A 22,657-nucleotide genomic window follows, 5' to 3' on the forward strand; every position below is an offset into this window, starting at 1 on the left:
AGAGAGAGAGAGAGAGAGAGAGAGAGAGAGAGAGAGAGAGAGAGAGAGAGAGAGAGAGAGAGAGAGAGAGAGAGAGAGAGAGAGAGAGAGAGAGAGAGAGAGAGAGAGAGAGAGAGAGAGAGACGAAAAGCAAATTGGTTCAGAAGTAAAACCAGAAAAAACTTTTTGTCTGTTTGTTTGTTTGTTTGGCCGTTCCTTCACCAGAAAATGTCACATAAATTACATATATATTTACTCACACACACACACACACACACACACACACACACACACACACACACACACACACACACACATTTATTATGTAGTTTTATATTATCTATGCTATTAAAGAAACATTAATAAACCCGAAGTATATATTTATGCAAAACACACGCTGCACACTTGTACTCGTAAAGAAAAAAAAAGAAAAAAATACGATTAGCAATTAAACCAAATCATCTCATTTATCAGCTTTTTTCTTTTTTTTTCTTTTTTGTCCGTTCTCAGCACTCCCTATGCCTCTGTTATCCTTCAACGTGCTTTTTTTTTTTTTTAATCTTTCGTGTTTTTTTAATCATATGTCATGGATTTGCGACGTTCGTTTGTCAAGGCAAGGTTTGGTCACGCATCACTAGAGAGGCAGATAGAGATAGGAGATAGGTATGGATGGAGAGGGAGAGAGAGAGAGACAGAAGATTAAACAAGAAATTAAACAAAGAGAGTATTATGTGGTAAAGAAAATGGAGTAAGAAGAGGAAGGAAAACATGATAAGAAGAACAAGAAAAGAAGAAAAGAGAAAGAACAAGAACAAGAACCAGAAGAAATAAAAGAACCTAAAAGAAGAAGACAAAAGAAGAAGAAGAAGAAGAAGAAGAAGAAGAAGAAGAAGAAGAAGAAGAAGAAGAAGAAGAAGAAGAAGAAACAAAACAACCTGAAAGTAGAAGAAGAAGAAGAAGAAGAAGAAGAAAGAAACAAAACAACCTGAAAGTAGAAGAAGAAGAAGAAGAAGAAGAAGAGGAAGAAGAGGTAGTTTCTTTACTTTTGGCACTGTGTAAGTCAATGTGAGTCATGGGTAATAATCACAGTACTTGGAAGTGTCATAAGCAAGATGATAACGAAGGCAAACGTATTAGTGATAATAATAGTGATCATCTCTCTCTCTCTCTCTCTCTCTCTCTCTCTCTCTCTCTCTCTCTCTCTCTCTCTCTCTCTCTCTCTCTCTCTCTCTCTCTCTCTCTCTCTCTCTCTCTCTCTGAATGATGTAAGCGATAATGTAGTGATAGTAAAAATTGTACTAGTAGTAGTATTAGTAGTAGTAGTAATAGTAGTAGTAGTAGTAGTAGTAGTAGTAGTAGTAGTAGTAGTAGTAGTAGTAGTAGTAACAGTAGTAGAAATAGTAACAATAGCAGTAGTAGTAACAGTGTGTGTGTGTGTGTGTGTGTGTGTGTGTGTGTGTGTGTGTGTGTGTGTCAAGGAGCGGATGATTTTTCTTTTTTTTTTATTTAATGCACGAAGGAGACTGGCCAAGTGCACAAAATGGGAGAAAAAAAAACGTTATTTGGCAGCCCGTAAAAGAGTAAAAAAGAGAGAAAAGACTTCCAAAATATAAGCTAATTTAGTGTCATGAATTCCACACAGAACAAAGAAAATATTAGAACGAAACAATTACTTAATGATAATACTGTTCATGGTTTTCTCTGTGTGTGTGTGTGTGTGTGTGTGTGTGTGTGTGTGTGTGTGTGTGTGTGTGTGTGTGTGTGTGTGTGTGTGTGTGTGTGTGTGTGTGTGTGTGTGTGTGTGTGTGTGTGTGTGTGTGTGTGTGTGTGTGTATGCGAGGCCCGTATTCTGAAATTATTTGCTTTCATCACGACTATTTTCGAAGATCACAGAGATGATTCGCCGGATTCTCAAGAGTGTTTCTCCTGATAATAATGAAGAATTTTTGTTAATCTGTCTCTTGAACCGAAAAAAAAAAACACTATCAAAAATCTACGTAACTTCAACTAGAACCTTTTGAAAGTAGTTGCGATGCGGTGTAGAAGCTTTTCAAAATAAAGTCGTGTGTGTGTGTGTGTGTGTGTGTGTGTGTGTGTGTGTGCGCCAAGGAACGGATAAGAAAAATGTCCTGAATCCCACACATAAGCACGAAAATACAGGTGTGTAGGTACACGTTCCATTAAAAAAGCTTATTCGTGGAAAATGCTAAATGTCAGGGGAGTAGCAACAAGGCTGCATGGTGGCCCCGCGCATGGTCACTCCACGTAAGTTCATATGTCAGCTGTTTGGCCTCAGCAAGTAACATTATCCCCCTCCAAGAACCCGCTCCTCCCCACCCCTCCCTAGTACCCCCAACTCCCAGTAGCTCCACCCTTCCCTGCTTCCCAGCACACCGCTTCTGCAGTAAAACACGGTCAACCCCGCCGGCGATGACTCTGCTGCAAGGACTCCCCGGGGCTCGAAACGCTTCACCTGAACTTAAACTGATAAAGAATTGTGTTTGCAAAGGTTTCCGAGGCAACTTTTTATTGCCTTCAACCGGGATCTGAGGCGGGGGAGGTGTGTGGGTGATGGTGGTGGTGATGGTGGTGGTGGTGAGCATGTGGCTGCCTGATGCTCCTCCAGACGCTGTTACTGTGGGCTGGTGATTGCATGGGGAGGAATTATTCAACAATACGGCCTTGTCTGCTGGCACACACATAAGAACATAAGGGAAGCTGCAAGAAGCCACCAGGTGTACTCTTGCTAATTCCTGTATAAAACATACCAGCTTATACCCACTTGCCAACCCTATCCATAAATTTATCTAATCTCTTTTATAAAGCTACCTATCGACTGGGCACACACACACACACACACACACACACACACACACACACACACACACACACACACACACACACACACACACACACACACACACACACACACACACACACACACACACACACACACACACACACACACACACACACACACACACACACACACACACACACACACACACACACACACACACACATAGAGCAGACCTTTTCTTACACACAAAATCGAAATAATTGTAAAGATTCAAGGTAACTTTTTCCAGCCTTCACTCGGTCATGCAAGAAGCGCGAGACCTTTGAAGGCACAGGAAGTATTTGGCGCACACACACACACACACACACACACACACACACACACACACACACACGTTCAGTACTCAGAATATTATCAACATAAAGTTCAAAATGCAACTTCACCTGCCCTAATTTGACCTTACGTAACGTAACATACCTACCCAGTAACCTCACAAGCCCAACATTCTGGGACGAGAGATCTACATATTAGTACCGGGAGAAGATAAGTGAGTCTCGGAACTTTTTCAGAGTGCGAGGTTACCAGTTAAAGGGCTATGGAAGTTGAATTGGGACAAAGAGACACTAGGTAAGGGGAATTAAAAACTCCTTGACGCCTCTTAAGATGACTATACGAATTGAAAGCAAGAAGAGAAGGGCGAAGGTCCCATTCCTGTACAGCAGCACGTGGAGAATAAAAGTAAGAAAAAATGTTAGTTCATATAGACTTTATACAAGAGTTATAGGAAGTTGTGGTGTATGTTGTAAGATTATCGTAGGTGCACTAAGGAGAGAGAGAGAGAGAGAGAGAGAGAGAGAGAGAGAGAGAGAGAGAGAGAGAGAGAGAGAGAGAGAGAGAGAGAGAGAGAGAGAGAGAGAGAGAGAGAGAGAAACTCTGAAACTAAATTGATTATTAAAAAAAGACTCACAGATGGGAGAATAAAAACTAACTAAATAAGAAAAGAAAAGAAAAGAAAATAGAAAGGAGAGGAGAAAAGGTACATTACAAAAACCCTATGGAAGAGATTAACAAAGACCAGCGATTATATAAGAACACTGAAAAAGCTACAGAACAACAACAACAGCAACAAGCAACAGCAACAAGCAACAGCAACAAGAAGAAACACAACATACCAAGCCGTAGCCACCCAACAAACGCAAGAATAAGTACTCTGAAAAAGCTACAGAACAACAACAGGAGCAACAACAACTACAACAACAACAACTACTACTACTACAACAACAACAAACACAACAAGCCAAACCGTAATCACCCCGCGGAAGCAAAAACACATAACCCAAGCCTACAAATCGCTTCCCTTCATCTAACCACCTATGCACTGTACTACTGGGAAAATTCTAACTTCTTATAAGAAATCCATGAAAAAAAAAGGAAAACTGGTGAACTATTTTGACAGCATAAAAAAATGTTAAACCTCAGATAAAAAAAGAAACTTTAACACACGCATACACACAGGTACAGACAGTTTAACACTTTCATCACTCAGGCTTATACCAGGTTACAGTTTTCTCAATTGTACTGTGTGTGTGTGTGTGTGTGTGTGTATGGCTGGCGGCATTTTAGCAAGTCCCCGCCCTCCACCCAGCCACCCTGCCACCTTCTCTGCCAAGGCATCCCGGTTCTTGCCTCGCCCGTCCTGCTCACCCTTCTGTCTTATCACACCGGGAGATGACGGGGGCCTGACCACTGAGGAGGCCTACCTTCAAATGCATCTTTTTTTTTACGCCAGCTCGAAACAGGCCTTGGACTATACAACAAAATGAGATAAGGGGAAAAAATAATAATAAAGTGGACGTGATGAAAAATTGCTAATTATTGTTGTTTGTGGTGCTCGTAAAATGTTATATGAGTAAATATAAATTGAAGTATGCCTGGAGGGACGGATAGATAGATGGATAAATTCTCTTTAAGGCAGACGAGATTAAAGGCAGTGGCGATTTCTGCATTATTCAGTTTCTGTTGAAGTTTTCTGTTCGTCCAAGTAATTAAACATAAAACTTCAGGATGGATAAATATGTAGATGGATAGATGAAAAAATATAGACAGACATAAATAGATAGATAGATAGGTAGACAGGTAGGTAGATAGATAGATAGACAGATAGACAGACAGATAGATAGATAGATAGATAAACAGACAGATAGATAATTATTAGCAATCTACTTGCCTCTTGTACAGCGACAGTAATTACTATTATTATTGTTATTGTTATTTTATGTTCAATTCTTGTCTTGCCTCCATCATAATTATGTCCTGTGTCTACACGAAAAAAAGAAAAAAAAAAGAAAAAAAAAATTAGGTGCATTATTACACGTATCGACAAACAGGTATCATAAACACACACACACACACACACACACACACACACACACACACACACACACACACACACACACACACACACACACACACACACACACACACGAAAAAAGAAAAAAAAAACATTAATTGGACATGAATTTTAATTTAGCTTGCATTTTTCTTTTTTTCATTTTAAGTAATCCTTGTAGAGACGAATGTTGTTTCTCGACCTCTCTAATACGCTGAAGAGACAATATTCATGGCCATAAGTAATCTTCGGCCGCTTCAAAAAGACAATGGTCAGTTTCCAGCATGTCTCCATTCAGGATCTTGGGTTTTCATTTACGCGCTCACCACTCCGCTACCACCTGTCTCCCACCCCCGCCCCCCATGCCTCGTCACCAGGCTGTTGCTCGGAGCCTCACACGCTTACCTGAATTCTTTTTTTTTTTTTTTTTACGTAAGAAGGATACTGGCCAAGGGCAACAAAAATCTAATAAAAAAAAATGCCCACTGAAATGCCAGTCCCTAAAAGGGTCAAAGCAGTGGTCAAAAATTGGTGGATAAGTGTCTTGAAACCTCCCTCTTGAAGGAATTCAAGTCATAGGAAGGTGGAAATACAGAAGCAGGCAAGGAATTCCAGAGTTTACCAGAGAAAGGGATGAATGATTGAGAATACTGGTTAACTCTTGCGTTAGAGAGGTGGACAGAATAGGAGTGAGAGAAAGATGAAAGTCTTGTGCAGCGAGGCCGCGGAAGGAGGGGAGGCATGCAGTTAGCAAGATCAGAAGAGCAGTTAGCATGAAAATAGCGGTAGAAGACAGCTAGAGATGCAACATTGCGGCGGTGAGAGAGAGGCTGAAGACAGTCAGTTAGAGGAGAGGAGTTGATGAGACGAAAAGCTTTTGATTCCACCCTGTCTAGAACAGCAGTATGAGTGGAACCCCCCAGACATGTGAAGCATACTCCATACATGGACGGATAAGGCCCTTGTACAGAGTTAGCAGCTGGGGGGGTGAGAAAAACTGGCGGAGACGTCTCAGAACACCTAACTTCATAGAAGCTGTTTTAGCTAGAGATGAGATGTGAAGTTTCCAGTTCAGATTATAAGTAAAGGACAGACCAAGGATGTTCAGTGTAGAAGAGGGGGATAGTTGAGTGTCATTGAAGAAGAGGGGATAGTTGTCTGGAAGATTGTGTCGAGTTGATAGATGGAGGAATTGAGTTTTTGAGGCATTGAACAATACCAAGTTTGCTCTGCCCCAATCAGAAATTTTAGAAAGATCAGAAGTCAGGCGTTCTGTGGCTTCCCTGCGTGATATGTTTACCTCCTGAAGGGTTGGACGTCTATGAAAAGACGTGGAAAAGTGCAGGGTGGTATCATCAGCATAGGAGTGGATAGGACAAGAAGTTTGGTTTAGAAGATCATTAATGAATAATAAGAAGAGAGTGGGTGACAGGACAGAACCCTGAGGAACACCACTGTTAATAGATTTAGGAGAAGAACAGTGACCGTCTACCACAGCAGCAATAGAACGGTCAGAAAGGAAACTTGAGATGAAGTTACAGAGAGAAGGATAGAAACCGTAGGAGGGTAGTTTGGAAATCAAAGCTTTGTGCCAGACTCTATCAAAGGCTTTTGATATGTCCAAGGCAACAGCAAAAGTTTCACCAAAGTCTCTAAAAGAGGATGACCAAGACTCAGTAAGGAAAGCCAGAAGATCACCAGTAGAGCGGCCTTGACGGAACCCATACTGGCGATCAGATAGAAGGTTGTGAAGTGATAGATGTTTAAGAATCTTCCTGTTGAGGATAGATTCAAAAACTTTAGATAAGCAGGAAATTAAAGCAATAGGACGGTAGTTTGAGGGATTAGAGCGGTCACCCTTTTTAGGAACAGGTTGAATGTAGGCAAACTTCCAGGTCTAACTGATGAGTATTATTATTTTACGTATCACTTAGTCCCTCCTGTGTATTTATTTATTTATTTTTTTCATCCTTCACGTGTAATTTTACTAAGTATCATTTTACATGCATTACTTAGTTCATCCAGTATTCTTATTTCTCCTTCTCCTCCTCCTCCCTTTTTTTTTTTTCAACAGTTTCCAATGCCAGGACAAGCGGGTGGGAGTGGTTGGTGGGGAGGAGTCTTCTGGTGTACAGTCCTCTCTCTTTGCATAGTGCCTCGTTAGTAGTAGTTCCTTAGTGGTCATATGAGGACCTAAAGGTCTTTTGTTGTTTGGTTATTTATTTCAAGCCTTTAGAATTAACTTCCTTTTCTTCCTTCTCATTCACTATCATTATCATTATCTATCACCATCGTCATCATTATAACTCTCACCATCACTGTCGCTATCACTAATGTTATCACACTCATCATCACCATCACTGTCGCTACCAGTAATATATTATCACAATCACCATCACCATCACTGTCACTGTCATTACCACTGATATCATCACTATCACCATCAAAGTCACTACCACTGCTATCACTATCGGATCACTGATGGTGGTGGTCAGTACCGTGCTGCAGAGACTGTACAGAGTATTCTCTTCTTTTGAATAATGTTTAGATGGTATTACCCGATTTTTATTTTTTTTATTGTAGTTGGTTTGATATTATTAATGTTTTAATTGCAGTGTTCTCTCATTTTTACGTCCGATTTACTTTTTATGGTATGCATTATGCTTTTCAAACTATTTGCTTTTTATATTTTGAGTTGGTCTTAATGTGCATGCTGTGCTATACTGAGGTCTTTGTCTATTGGACATGTAGTAATTTTTGGTTTAATTTCTATGTAGGATTTTATTTTCAAACCTTCACGCGAAGTTGCTATGTTTATGATATGGATCATAATTGTTTTCAAAAATCACATACGTGGAAGTGATATCATAGCATATAAGGTATATTTCAAAAGAGTTTGTGTATCAGTGGAACCGTGGTCAATAAACTTATTTACCTACTTATGATAGTGAACTCTTAGTAACACACACACACACACACACACACACACACACACACACACACACACACACACACACACACACACACACACACACACACACACACACACACACACACACACACACACACACACACACAACGACCTCCATGACCCCGCTTGTTATAATGGGTAGGATGGGATTGGGGAAGCAGGAGGATGGCGGAAGATGGAGGAGGATGGAAGGAGGAAGCAGTGAAAGATTGAAACCAAGGATGAGAGAGAGAGAGAGAGAGAGAGAGAGAGAGAGAGAGAGAGAGAGAGAGAGAGAGAGAGAGAGAGAGAGAGAGAGAGAGAGAGAGAGAGAGAGAGAGAGTTTAAGATTACAGCATATGACCTTTTATCTCATTGTTAATAGTAAGATCGAAAAAAATAAACAAATAAATCATTAACTTACAAAACTGAGAAAACAACCTGTAGGCTTTAACATTTAACATAATTATTTGAACTTTTTTCTCCTTAACTCTCGAATTAAACACATGAATTACTCGATGACTTTATTTATCTATTTATTTACTTATATTTTTTTTTCCTCCCTTGCCCCCTCCCCCTGTCGTTCAGTCGTTAATAAATCCGTATGCCTAAATACCAGCAAGTCTATTCCTTATCAGAGTCACGGTCATGCACTTCAGGCTTGAACTTTGAGGCGAATGCAAAAATTATATGCCTCTTACATTTCCTCTTATAATTCCGTGAGATTCTTAGTCACTTGAAATCACACAGACACATGAGAGAGTGAAGGAACATTAGGCAAGAAGGGATATTGAATAATTTCTCTTATTCACTTCTGAAACGTGGAATTATCGTAAAAAGAAGTTATTCATGAGTAAATGGATGGCTTAGTGTGCGTGCGTGCGTGTGTGTGTGCGTTTGTGTGTGTGTGTGTGTGTGTGTGTGTGTGTGTGTGTGTGTGTGTGTGTGTGTGTGTGTGTGTGTGTGTGTGTGTGTAAAAACAATAGTTGCATCACGACTCGGCGTTGAAGTTTTGGAGTCCAGACCCAAGCTTACGGAAGTGTATTTATAGAGGAACGAGTTGAGAATATCGTGTTGTATTACCTGTCTGCTTATCTGTCTGCTCCTCTCCCTTATATAATCATTCGTCTATTGCTCGTTGTGTGTCTGTTTCTGTCTCTTGTTGTAACTTGTTTATATTTCTGTGCCTATTTTTTTCTTCTAACTTAAAGTGCGAGTTTAAAATGTGTGTTTCTATCTTTCTGTTTTTCTTTCTTTTGTAATTATTCCTCTATATTTTAGTATTTCTCTCATTTGTTAATTTCTGCATAGTCATCCGTTGCTAAAAACAAACTTCTCTCTCTCTCTCTCTCTCTCTCTCTCTCTCTCTCTCTCTCTCTCTCTCTCTCTCTCTCTCTCTCTCTCTCTCTCTCTCTCTCTCTCTCTCTCTTTTTAATGATCGTTTTACTGCCCCTGTTGCGAGAATTATAAAAGATACAAAGGAGGAAAGGTCAAACGTGAGGATTCTACTTGGAAACCTGACTGACCTGACTGACCTGACTGGTGGCTGACGTCAGGCTTACTTGTTCAGACTCGCCGAGACCAAACACGAAGGTCAGGCAGCTTGGCATAATACGAGTACTACGTTGACCAAGGTTATCTCCACCCGACAATAAACACCTCTCTTCCTTCCCTCTCGTCTCCGTTTTGCAGGTTGTTTTTGACATTTCTGGTCTTCTCCCTATTTTTTCCTTTCTCTGTTCTCTATTCAGTTATGTCTCTACTTCTTATTCCTTTCCATTTCTGTTCTGCTTCTCACTTCTTTTAATAACTGCTTTCTATTCTTTCCTGCCTCTCCTCTCTTTTTTTTTCTTTTTCTTCCTACTTCTACTCTTTATCAGTTCCTGTTTTTGCTTCTCAGTCCTTCCTACTTCTTCTTCCTACTCTCTCTTATCTCTACATTATACTTTCCCTTCCCTGTCCCTGCTCCTTGCCTTTTCCTACTTCTACTCTTTATCAATTCCTGTCTTTACTTCCCATTACTTCCTACTTCTACTTCCTACTCTTTCTTATCTCCACACTTTACTCTCCATCTGCACTCCATATTCTTCCTTCTCTTTCCTGCTGAGCGTCCTTATTACGTCATTCAACTTCTCTGCAACATCCTTTTCAAGCTCGCTTTTTTACTTGTTCTATCTCCCTTACACACACTCTCTCTCTCTCTCTCTCTCTCTCTCTCACACTTTTTCCCCCCTCACCTTAACTCCCTCCGCCCACGCAACAAAACCCTCCCTCCCCTCCACCAACACCCCACGACTCCTCCCTCCCCTCCCTTCCCTTCCCTTCTCTTCCCTGTTTACCCACACCCTTCCCTTCCCTTCTCTTCCCTGTTTACCGACACCCTTCCCTCTTCTCCCACACCCTTCCCTTCCTTCCACTAACACCAACCAAGCGTGCATCAAACTCGTGACTTTAGTTGAGCGCCGCGGGAAGGTAGGTCTGGGAGGGGCAAGAGTACCCACCGACTAGTCAAGGTCCCTGGGTGCCTGTATCAGCCTTCCTTGTGTGACCTTGGTATGGGAAGCTGCGAGCACGGGTGGGTCCTGGCGGGGGTGGGGCGCGACTGCTGCCCTTTTAGGTCCCAGGCGTCCCTATAGGTTAGTGGTGAAGGTGGTGAGGCGCCGCGGGCCACTCACGGGGTAACTGTTGTAATTAAGTATCCTATGTTATCGGTATTGACTCCTGTGCTTGGCTGGCTGGCTGGTGACTGGGTTTTGGATTTGTTAACTAGGCTCAGGATGTTATGTGTAATTTTTTTTTTTTTTACTTCCCAGTTTGTGTTGTGTTTGTGGAGTAAATAATGAGTTTGGCGTGTTAGTGTTACTGACTGCTGCGTATTTTGCGTGAGTAAAAAATGTATCACTAGATGGAATACGTATGTTGTTTGCGATGGTAGTTTTCATCTTCTTTTCTTCTTCTTCTTCTTCTTCTTCTTCTTCTTCTTCTTCTTCTTCTTCTTCTTCTTCTTCTTCTTCTTCTTCTTCTTCTTCACCTGCTTGTGTGTGTGAGGTGTGTTGCCAAATTGAGTAAATGATAAGTTGGGGTATTACTATTTTTGTTATGTCGTTCTTGAATATAAAATAATTTGCGTAATGAAGTAGATGAAAAAAATGTTTTGCCAACTAAAGTAAATATTGAATCAGAATAATACTTATGATGTCTATGTAATCTCCGGTGTCAGGAATCAAAACTAGTAACCTTGTCATACTTATTTTGTATTTTCCTCAATTTTAAATCCTCTGACCTCCCTCTAGAATCCATCAGTTGTCAAGTTTCGTAAGGAGACTGTCAGCAGATCACAGGACGTAAGATTGAAAGAAGGCGCTAAACTCAGTGGAGGTACGATGTGTTGCTTCGATGTGTGTAGACTTCTGCTGATCACAACTGTACTTACACCAGCGGAAGAATGTTATGTGTATATATACGTTTTTTTTTTTTTTTTTTTTGATGACTTGGGAATATATCAAGAGGATTTTTTTCTTACTTATACTAAAAATATCCACAATGAGCTGTTAACTTGTGGGGAGACGAAAAAAAAAAGCTACAGCGAAAAGAAACAATGCCTCATTATATATATTTTTTCCACGTATGGACTTATTTTTTCACTTACTATACACACTATGCTTTGTTACAATACCTCAATAACTTTTTTGCCTGTCTGGCCTCTCCGTGTTCTCTCTACGCGCCGACTCATTGCGTAGGTACAGCCAGTATCACGTACGTACGAGTGCCTGATAAAAACAAGGTCAAGTAAGACTATTCACCTATTATCATCCCTGGGAATCATCTTACGTAAGTCTTGTCAGGCGGGCGTGGTGACCTCGGTGGCCAGAGTTCGAGTCCCGCCGGAAGCTGACCATTTTTTTAACTATCGCTGAGTGATTGAAAGACACCCACATGCTTTCCATCATCCTTGTCTTCGACCGTGAATGTATCGGGGAGCTCTTGGGGACGGAATGGGTCTCTGCAAAGTTGTCAATCACTCACCAGGATCAACTAAGCCTCCCCAAAGAAACAGAAGGGAAGGGCTATGTAAGCCTTCCAATACTTAAAGAATTACAGAAAAGCTCCCAACTGATAAGAATATGAAAAGGAAATCAGTGAGTTTAGATTGAGAAAGACGCAAATTAAATACTCGTATGATTATGATGTTGACTAATCAACTTTTAATCATGATTTACCTACGTTATTAGTCACTACTCGCCAGCATCACACGTCTTATGCCTCCCCTTCACCGATTTATTTGTAGTGTCCATACTTTGAAACGGTTCATTCTCTCCTAAAGACTATTTTGAAAAGCTCTATAGATGATTTGTTGCGAATTCATATGTGTTTATTTTTTCTCTCTCGCAACAACGGTGCAGAATCCTTTTTGAATCATCACTAAAATAACAAGCACTAAAGCCTGTAAAAGTGTTCGAGATAAGTCAGGAAAACCTCTTGAAAACCTTAACAACATCCTCTAGAACCTGTGGAGTACGCAAGATAAGACGCCAAAACGGACCGTGTGTCGCAGTGGCAGAGGATGACGCGGAGAGACAAAAAGTTAATGTTAGTATTATCCTTTTTTTTTTTTTGCAGTGAAGGTAAGCACAGGTTTGGTTAATTGCGTTGTGGACGAGGATGCAGAAGAAGTTGCTTTGACGCGTTACAGCTGAGGCGAAATTACTTGCAAGGTTTCAGTGATAAATGAGATTGATGTGTGAGGCAGTTTTTTGAGTCTTGTGTGTAAATAGCACGTGGTAGTGGCAGTGCAGGTTAGGGGTTCGCCTGCTTTCTCCTGATGAGTTGTTTACGGTATTGTTGGTGCTTGTGGTGGTGGTTGTGGTAGTGGTGGTGGTGGTGGTGGTTGTGGTGGTGGTAGTGATGGTGGTGTTGAGGTTGTTGTTGTTGTTGTTGTTGTTGTTGTTTTTGTTTTCTTCATTTTCTTCTAGTAGACTTGCTATATTCTTTATTTTCATATAAACAGTAGTAGTAGTAGTAATAGTAGTAGTAGTAGTAGTAGTAGTAGTTTTTGTTGTTGTTGTTGTTCTTGTTGTTGTTGTTTTAGTAGTAATAGTAGTAGTAGTAGTAGTAGTAGTAGTAGTAGTAGTAGTAGTAGCAGCAGCAGTAGTAGCAGCAGCAGTAATTTACCAGTCCATCACGCCATGTCACTCAACAAAGCGATGTAAATACGTAGTTGTGTGGTGATTCTCTGTATCATCCACCAAGATTTTATACTGACCTTGGCTTGTCATGTGAGCGGCCAGCAGAGAGTGTATATGGCTCCTGGTAATGACACGCCCGCGCCCTGCCATGAACAAATCAGATTAGGAGAGGTTTCCCTAAAATTCTCTCTCTCTCTCTCTCTCTCTCTCTCTCTCTCTCTCTCTCTCTCTCTCTCTCTCTCTCTCTCTCTCTCTCTCTCCTTCAGCGGTTTAATGCACAATTAATTATAGTTTCGTGCCTTTCTTGATATGTGACATCGAGTTAGATAGGAACTTGTTGTTTGTCTCGTAAAGATTGTAATCACACGTACTGTCTTTCTGTATACTTAAAGAGAAGAAGACAGTGGAAATTTATAACAGAATTTTGTAAGAAGTATAGGGAATTTTAAGAAATTGACTATATCATTCACAAAACAGAAAAAAAAAAAAGAAATACCAGCGAGATTGAGCTTTTCCCACGACACAGAAAATGACGAAGCACTTCATATACAATCGGGATCATAAGCTGTGTCCTGCTTCGTCGCAATGATGAACCGTAACCAGCTCAGGTTTGAAGGTTTGAACAACGGTGCGTCATGAGGAGAGGAGCGCGAGGTGACGGCGAGGGGAGGAACCTGAGCTGGTTACGATTCATAATGGCGACGAAGCAGGACACAACTTAAGTCTGGGACTGTACATTATGTAGCCATTAGCCCTATTACTGCCATCCTTTGTTAACTTTAAAGCATAGTAAAAATAAAACTGCATGGACATTAAAGGAGTGGAAAGAACGCTCACTTTTATCTTTTCCAGCTTACAGAACCGTTTAGAGACTGCGGTACAAAAATGTCTAAAAAGCTTGCTTGTGATTAGGAAAACTATTCAGCAGTGAAAGAGTTAAAGGTAGGCTTCAGTTGAGGGCATGCGTTACAGGTTCGTATTCAAAAATGCTTTGCTTTCTCACCACGACTATTTTCAAACGCCACAGAGATGATTAGTCATGTTCTCAAGAATCTTCTCTTGTTCATTATGTAGGAATTTTGTTAATTTGTCACTATAACCATAGAAATACACTTGGTAACTCGTGTAAGCTTACTAGAAACTTTTAAAAGTAGTCGGATTCTAGTATAGAAGCGTTTCAGAATATGGTCCATAGCTGCGCAAGGCCCAAGCGTTCATTCCCGTCTCACTGGCCTTTGAGCCTGCGGTGGATGATTCTGGGTTTCCACAGTTTACCTTTCCCAAGTTTTTCCAGATACCCATTTATCAATCAACAAAGAGGAAGGATGAACAACTGGGCGTGCTGTGCGGGGTCCGCGGATTCGTAGCCAGGTGCAAGCCATCGTACGACGAAGACATAAAGGAGTTACACATTGTCAGTAATCATTAGCAAAACAGCTCTTGTGTTGAACCATATCAGCCCCACGCACATTACCACAATAGCGAATTATAACCAGTATGGACCTTTGACATATACTGGTCATCCAAGAAATAACAGACCTTCCACAGACCTTCCACCTCGCACTGATCAGTTTCCCAGGGCTCCCCTCACCCAAGGCAGCATCCGCGTCAGTTAGGAAGGTGTAAGCACAAGTAGCTAAGACACGACACCACGCCTCCCGAAGGACACGCATTCACAGTGTAATTATATGTTGGTACGTGAAGGCTCTAATATTTCACCAGCAGGTAGTCATGTGGTGGTGGTGGTGGTGGTGGTGGCGGCAACATTGGCCATGACTCCTGAGATTCAGCGGTAAAAGCGGACAACCCTCAGAGGTCTTTTCTCGCTGCCCTTTTTCCTTCTTTCCTCCCTTCCTTACTTCCTTCCTCCCTCCCATCCGTTCGTCGCTTTTCTTCCTCTTCCTGTCCTAGTTTCCTCTTTCTGCGTCTCTCTCTCTCTCTCTCTCTCTCTCTCTCTCTCTCTCTCTCTCTCTCTCTCTCTCTCTCTCTCTCTCTCTCTCTCTCTCTCTCTCTCTCTCTCTCTCTCTCTCTCTCTCTCTCCATTCTTTCGTTTTGTTTCGTTTGCTTTCTTTCATTCATTCTCTTCCTCTATTAGTTTTATTTTCTTTCCTCAACGTATGTTTTCTCTCTCTCTCTCTCTCTCTCTCTCTCTCTCTCTCTCTCTCTCTCTCTCTCTCTCTCTCTCTCTCTCTCTCTCTCTCTCTCTCTCTCCACTGTAACTGTCAACACGTGCAAAGATAAACGGCTCGTCTAACATCACTAATTACATCACAGTAATTATATATAAATTAGTAATTAGGCACATTGGTAATTACCGTGTTTAAGCGACCTGTTGACTTTTGATTAGATAATTTGTTTACCTGGTCACTTTTTTTTTTTACTTTATATTCCCGAAGTATTGTAAAATATCACTATAATATTTTAATATGATTAGAATAGAGTGTTGCATACGTGTTTTCTTTCCTTTTTTTTTGTATTATATAATTATCTATTTCTGAATTTTGCTTTATTTATCGACTTTTTACTGTTTTATATTATGATTTTTAATTCTATTCGTTTTATATATTGACTATTTCTCCATTTTTCTTTATATTGATTGGTGTATTTCCCTTTATTATATTTTGTGTGTGTGTGTGTGTGTGTGTGTGTGTATTCACTGTACAATCTGCTGCTGGTCCTCTCTCGATACAGCCGCCCGTTCCCCTAGAGTTCAAACTAACCAATCTTTGGGTTGGACTGAGACCACTCACACACAACACACCGGGACAACGAGGTCACAACTCCTCGACTTACATCCCGTACCTACTCACTGCTAGATGAACAGGGGCTACACGTGAAAGGAGACACACCCAAATAATCTCCGTCCGCCCCAGGGGACACCCCAGGTGTGTGTGTGTGTGTGTGTGTGTGTGTGTGTGTGTGTGTGTGTATCCAGGGCAATCCTTCTTCATTCCATTTATTTTTTGTTTTATCTGTACATCCCATTGTTATCTTCCTGTGTCTCATTCTATGTATTCTAGTCATCTCTCTCTCTCTCTCTCTCTCTCTCTCTCTCTCTCTCTCTCCCTCTCTCTCTCTCTCTCTCTCTCTCTCTCTCTCTCTCTCTCTCTCTCTCTCTCTCTCTCTCTCCTCTCTCTCTCTCTCTCTCTCTCTCTCTCTCTCTGACTCAACCTCTCTTCTCTCTCATTCTCACTCTCACCTAACTGTTCCTAATCATCCCCCTGTCACGGTCCTTCCCTTCAATGCGGCGCAGCGAGCTGGGTAAATAATGTCCATGAGAAACCTGCCTGGAAGTGTCAGAGTGAGAAAGTGTGCATGCTTTTGTGAACACCCTTCAGTCTGTCTTGGCGTGAGGGAGCTGGGGTGTTTTTTATCATTACGTAAGAGAGAGAGAGAGAGAGAGAGAGAGAGAGAGAGAGAGAGAGAGAGAGAGAGAGAGTGTGTATGTGTGTGTCTTGGGGGGGAGGGGGAATATCAATGTCAGTGTGACCTGTTACTTAACCATACCTGTTTTGATCTTTTTTTTTTTCTATCTCTCTTTTTAATAACATGTTTTCTATTCTTTCTTTTTTTTTTTTAAGTTTTCTTCTTTCTCCTGAAATCATGTGAATCATTTGGCGTAAGGAAGGCAAAAGTGAAGAATTACGTAGGGAAAATAAAGTCACATGTAGCAATGATAGACTTAGAGAGGGCATGTATAGAACATGACAAGCTTTAATGATAAACTCTGTGCTAGATGTGACAGATTTATACTCTCTCTCTCTCTCTCTCTCTCTCTCTCTCTCTCTCTCTCTCTCTCTCTCTCTCTCTCTCTCTCTCTCTCTCTCTCTCTCTCTCTCTCTCTCTCTCTCTCTCTCTCACTTATACATAACAGTGAGAACAAAGTGCATTACGTGAGTCTTAGTGATGTGTGATTTTGCAAGGAAATTGTGAGGAAGATGTGGAGCGATAGAGTTGTTGTAAGATTTTTTTTTTTTTAGATGGGGATAAATCGAAACTTAATATTTATACAATGCAGTACTTTTTTTTTCTCTCTCTCTCTTTATTGGATGTCTTCTTGTCTGCGCAGATTGTTGAACCACGCACATACTCGCACATGCATGGAGGCTAGAAGCAAAAGATGGAAACGACTAAAAACCGCCTAAAAATATATACAGTCTTACTTTCTCCTCATTCTTGCATGAATGTGACGTTATTCCACGTACATGATCGTATATGCATGAAGGTTCGAGACAAGAGACTGAAACAACTGGAAACTGTTTTAGCTTTAGCGATGCAGAACCTAAGAGTTGACAGGACGGGAAGGAAGCGTCAATCAACAGTCAGATGCATTTCTCGTTCTTCGTTGTCATGCACTGCTCGCCCGGTCTCATAACCCCAGAGGTGAGACGTGAACCACACCATTGATGAGGCATCTCTAAGTCACTTAACCTCTCACTCCTACATAGACGTATCGGAGCCAAGGTACCCATCAATCATTGACACGTTACGCTACTTTCGATCTGACACAAAACACTGAACCACCACGCCCCTACTCCACGGCGCTTTGACGTAAAGATATGAGACGAAACACAAGATAAAGCATTACTTTTATTTCTCATACGTATCAACTCTTGGTTCCTTTGCAGAGTAAGAATAACAGTTTTCTTTGCGTAATGGTGAGCAGGGGAGTCGAAGTGGAAGAAGGGAGCGAGTTGTTGGCAAGTAGTAGTTACAGGACACAAGACTTCTATTTTGGAACCCACGCATGCCTTCTCCTGGACACACACACACACACACACACACACACACACCCTTCTTTGGGACTGTCTGTCGAAAAGATCAAAGTGTGTGTGTGTGTGTGTGTGTGTGTGTGTGTGTGTTGATACTTTGTACGTTTTATCTTTCACCTTCAATTTTTTTTAATATCGTGACGTCACCACCACCATCACATCACTACCACCACCACCACCACCACAAGCATTACCACCACCAACAACAACAACAACCTTCCGCCTCCCCTTATCCTATCATACTTACGATGTCACCTTGAACTTTCACTGTCCCCTCCCCTCCCCAAACCCTCGTGCATGCCTCCCCTTCCCCTCACGCCTGCCTCCCCTGCCATCCAACTCTACCCTCGTACCTGCCTCCTTCCCTCACTCCTCCCCCCAACCTGACTGAGGGGTAACGGAGCAGTGGGTTCACACACACACACACACACACACACACACACACACACACACACACACACACACACACACACACACACACACATACACACACATTAAATGGCAAATTAAAAATAGTAGTAATGCAGAAATACATTAAAAGTCATAATTAACTTACATTTTACATCTCCCCTTCCTCTTATCAACAAAAATAAACCTACTGGAAACATAAAGAATTGCAAAATGTGAGGCTTGTCTTGGACGTCTCCCCTTGTGGCTAAAATCTTGAAAACACCCTTGAAAATCTTAGGAAATTCGTTAGTATATTGAAAATCGTCGAGATACGACGCAGAGATGTTTGAGAGTAAGATTTACTGAGTTCAGGAGACGTGCATTCTCGGCCCGTATCCCATTCTCTTGCCCCATTAAGGTAACAGCCGCACTCATCCATGTGGGAATGCTTCGTCTGGAGGGCAAAAACCGCCTACGAAATCTGTCCAGACATCTCCGTCATGAAGGTCAAGATGTAGAAAGCCAAGTAGATGTCATTGTCTTTGTGTGCGTGTATGTGAAGAGAAGGAGGAGGGGGAGAAGGGAGAAAAACAAGAATGAAAGAGGGAGAGAAGGGGAAAGAAGAAGAAGAAAAAGAGAAGGAAGGAGAAAAAAGAAGAAAGGAAAAAGGTTGAGGACGAGGAGGACGAGGAAAGAGGAAGAACAAGAAGAAAGAGATGAACAAGAAGCATGATGAATGTAAAACTAATCAGTAAAAAAGGTTTGACAATAAGATTTATGAATATCATGGCCACTAGTGCCAAGACTGAGTAAGAAAAATATCCCTTGTGAAAACTAAAATGTGAGAGACGGAGAGAAAAAAAAAACCTCCTACTTTTGCTTCACACATTTTTTTTTTTTTTCTGCAGAAACACAAGCACAGTTATCCACAAAAAGTAATGTCACACAGTCTTGTGAATTTCATGTCTTTAAATGGAATATAAATTGATATATGGACTAATGAACTGCTTTATGTTATCAAAAACGCCACAAAGACCTAGAAGAACTAGGGATGTGATAGATGGAGGTATTTGTTTCGTATTGATTTCTTCGTTTGAGGCGTCTTGTTTCCACAATTGATGGAATGCAATGTGACTTGCTGAAACTGTAAGGAACTGTACAGTGTAACATTGATTTCCAAGATTGTGCCATGCGTTTTGCGGTGATGTCTGCGTTGGGAGATTGGGAAATTGTTGAAATTTTGAAATTAGTGTTTCCTATTGTGGTCTATTTCATACATTTCTTCTTCTTCTTCTTCTTCTTCTTCTTCTCCTTCTTCTTCTTCTTCTTCTTCTTCTTCTTCTTCTTCTTCTTCATTATTATTATTATTATCATCATCATCATTGTCCTTTTTCTTCTTTTTTCTTCTTCTTCGTCTCCTCCTCCTTCAAGGGTAAAATTCCTAAAGACGCTACCGACAGCCAGAGAAGAGATCGCCAGCGGGCCGCTACTTCCCTGGCCAGAGCCACGCGCTTCTGCTGATGAGTCAAAATTCGCCGAAAATAACCATGACTGAAGATTTTGTTTACCATTACAACAACATTCTGAACTTAATAAGTGAAATTACAAGCATTAAAAGTTATGACTACTTGGATTTCTCCTTTCTCTCTCTCTCTCTCTCTCTCTCTCTCTCTCTCTCTCTCTCTCTCTCTCTCTCTCTCTCTCTCTCTCTCTCTCTCTCTCTCTCTCGACTATTCTCTTCAGCTTGGAGCGAACCCATGACCGGCAAAAGATTAATTAACACATTGGCACAGTCTCGCCTCGAATAAAGTAGCGTAGAAAACAAGCAACCTTCTTGGCTTTCCTCGAGATTTGTGCCCCTCTTTGTGGCATCCTGTGACTTTCCATACATGATTAATTGTCAACCTGATGAACGGAAGCACTGAGCGAAATGCCTAACTTGTCAGCAGATGCTTACCTCTACTAGAGCACCGGTGACCTTCTAATTGTTAATGGTCATATGGTACGTGCTATTCAAAAAAAAAAAAAAAATCCTTTACTTTTATAACTGTATATGATTTTCTCACGTAATTATGTGTAATCCTCCTGCTACTTCTCCTCCTCCTCCTCCTCCTCATCCTCATTTAATTAATTGCCTACAGCCATGCAGGGGGCGTAAAGGTCTGTTGCGTTTGGTTATCAGAGAGAGAGAGAGAGAGAGAGAGAGAGAGAGAGAGAGAGAGAGAGAGAGAGAGAAAGAGATTGGGGGGGATGGGGGAGAGAGGAGAAAATGGCAGTAGGGTAAGTATAGAGGACAACAACTTTCACTCTGTTAGGAAAAGTTGTTTATAAAAAAGGCGACAAACACTGTTCTTTAATGTTAACTGTTATCTCTCTTCTTGCAGGTCCGTACTCGTCCCTGATCATCACTGTGAGTATATGATTATGTTTTTTTTCTCTCCTCTTCATTCAAATGATTATTTATATATTTATATGTTTATTTATTTGTTCATTTGCTTATTTATTTATTTATTTTTCATTTATTTATTTATCTCTTATGCTTGACAGTCTCATGCCAATGATTTTTCATTGGCAGTAGTGAAATTTATACGGGTTTTCAAATAGCGTCCATAATTCTACTGACAGACCAACAATTACCCAACACCATCAGCAGGAAAAATCATCCACGAGAATCCGACTTTCATCTCCGTGGGCTTTGAAAATAGTCCTGATAAGAGAACAAAACCATTAAATGCCCAAGCGTTTAATAAATACGACCCCATGTCACATCTCACTGTTTAGTAACCACTTCTATTGACCACTGAAAAATAAGATATATTATTAACCATATGTAATGCAGAGTTTAAAATAAATAAGTACCTCATCAAAAGCATACATGTTCTATGAGATCCTATATACATACGCGATTACAGGAATCACTAACTTATATATATATATATATATATATATATATATATATATATATATATATATATATATATATATATATATATATATATATATATATATATATATATATATATATATATATATATATATATCGCCGTCCTTTCAGGGTTGTGGATGTATCGGATATTTATTTCTGGTGAAATGGGAGACAAAACATCATAGAGACCTTTTTATTTCAATGGATATATAATTTACATAGGTGAAAAAGAGGCCACATGCATTTTAGAATAGTTCCCACTTTGAGGCCATGACGCAATAGAGTTCAGTTGCCAAATACATTACGTAGATGCCTCAAGTCTCCTTCCCTTCACTACCTCCTCCTCCAACTCCACCGTCTCCTGTTCTCCTCCCTCCTCCTCTTCCTCTTCTTCCGGGCCACTCTTATAGATCGCCCCAGTGTATTGATCAAGAGGAATATTACGCACTATACGCAGATGGTCAGCTGTTTGAAGTGGACATAACTCTATCCTCTCTGCTTCAAAATACGGCATGATGTATTTCACTATTTTCCTTATATTGAATTTCAGTGCCTTGCTCGTTTGCTTGTTTGTTTGTTTGTATGTTTTCCGGGCCCCTATTTTATTGATGAATTGGTAAGGATGATGAAATCCACTTAAATACATATAGGAAATTGGTGAATTATATAAATGAAATTTTCTCTCAACTCTCCTACTAACGTACATTAAGAATAAAATAACATTCATGAATTTGTATACAAAGTCAGAATCACGCAGTTGTACATTGATTTATCTTGCCCTATCGGGTATTGGTTCTATTAATTATTTACAGGCCATTGGGTAAACGATCAGAATGTGTAAAAATACAACCCTCTCATAACAACCTAATTGATGTGCAACACGTGTAGAAACGACATAAAAACTCCCCTAATCAAGCCAGTACCACTCTGCTGTTCATTTATTTTTCTTATTCAATCAGATTTTGGGTCTATTTTATTATTCAAAGTCCCGCACGAGAGTTGTAAGAGTGTGTAAAAATACTTGGAGGTGCCGGGGATTGAACCCGGGACTTCTCACATGCGAAGCGAGCACTCTACCTCTGAGTTACACCCCCTACGACATTCAGGAGGGGATTACGTTGATACATATCTGATTTTCTTTTATGTATGTGCTATTATGGAGTTTGTTATTTAAGTGCAGATAAATAAGGAGATTCTAATATATGTGGCAGAGAGGCAAGAATACCTTCTTCTTCAAACGCCTGCTCCCAATGCATAACATTTTA

General features: G+C 40.7%; 1 long non-coding RNA gene and 1 other non-coding gene across 2 annotated transcripts in view; one reads left to right on the forward strand and one right to left on the reverse strand.

Moving 5' to 3' along the window:
• Positions 1 to 20,878, forward strand: part of LOC135111316 (uncharacterized) — a 109,801-nt gene extending 88,923 nt beyond the window's left edge. Inside the window, exon 3 of the long non-coding RNA XR_010273692.1 lies at positions 20,851 to 20,878. This is a non-coding gene — a long non-coding RNA (uncharacterized LOC135111316). The remainder of the gene's footprint in view (positions 1 to 20,850) is intronic.
• Positions 20,879 to 22,414: 1,536 nt separating this feature from the next.
• Positions 22,415 to 22,486, reverse strand: Trnaa-cgc (transfer RNA alanine (anticodon CGC)). The gene has a single exon. It is a non-coding gene; the product is annotated as a tRNA-Ala (tRNA).
• Between the last annotated feature and the right edge of the window lie 171 nt (positions 22,487 to 22,657).

The sequence above is a fragment of the Scylla paramamosain genome, chromosome 21, assembly GCF_035594125.1.
Source record: "Scylla paramamosain isolate STU-SP2022 chromosome 21, ASM3559412v1, whole genome shotgun sequence".
In the NCBI taxonomy this organism is placed as follows: domain Eukaryota; kingdom Metazoa; phylum Arthropoda; class Malacostraca; order Decapoda; family Portunidae; genus Scylla; species Scylla paramamosain.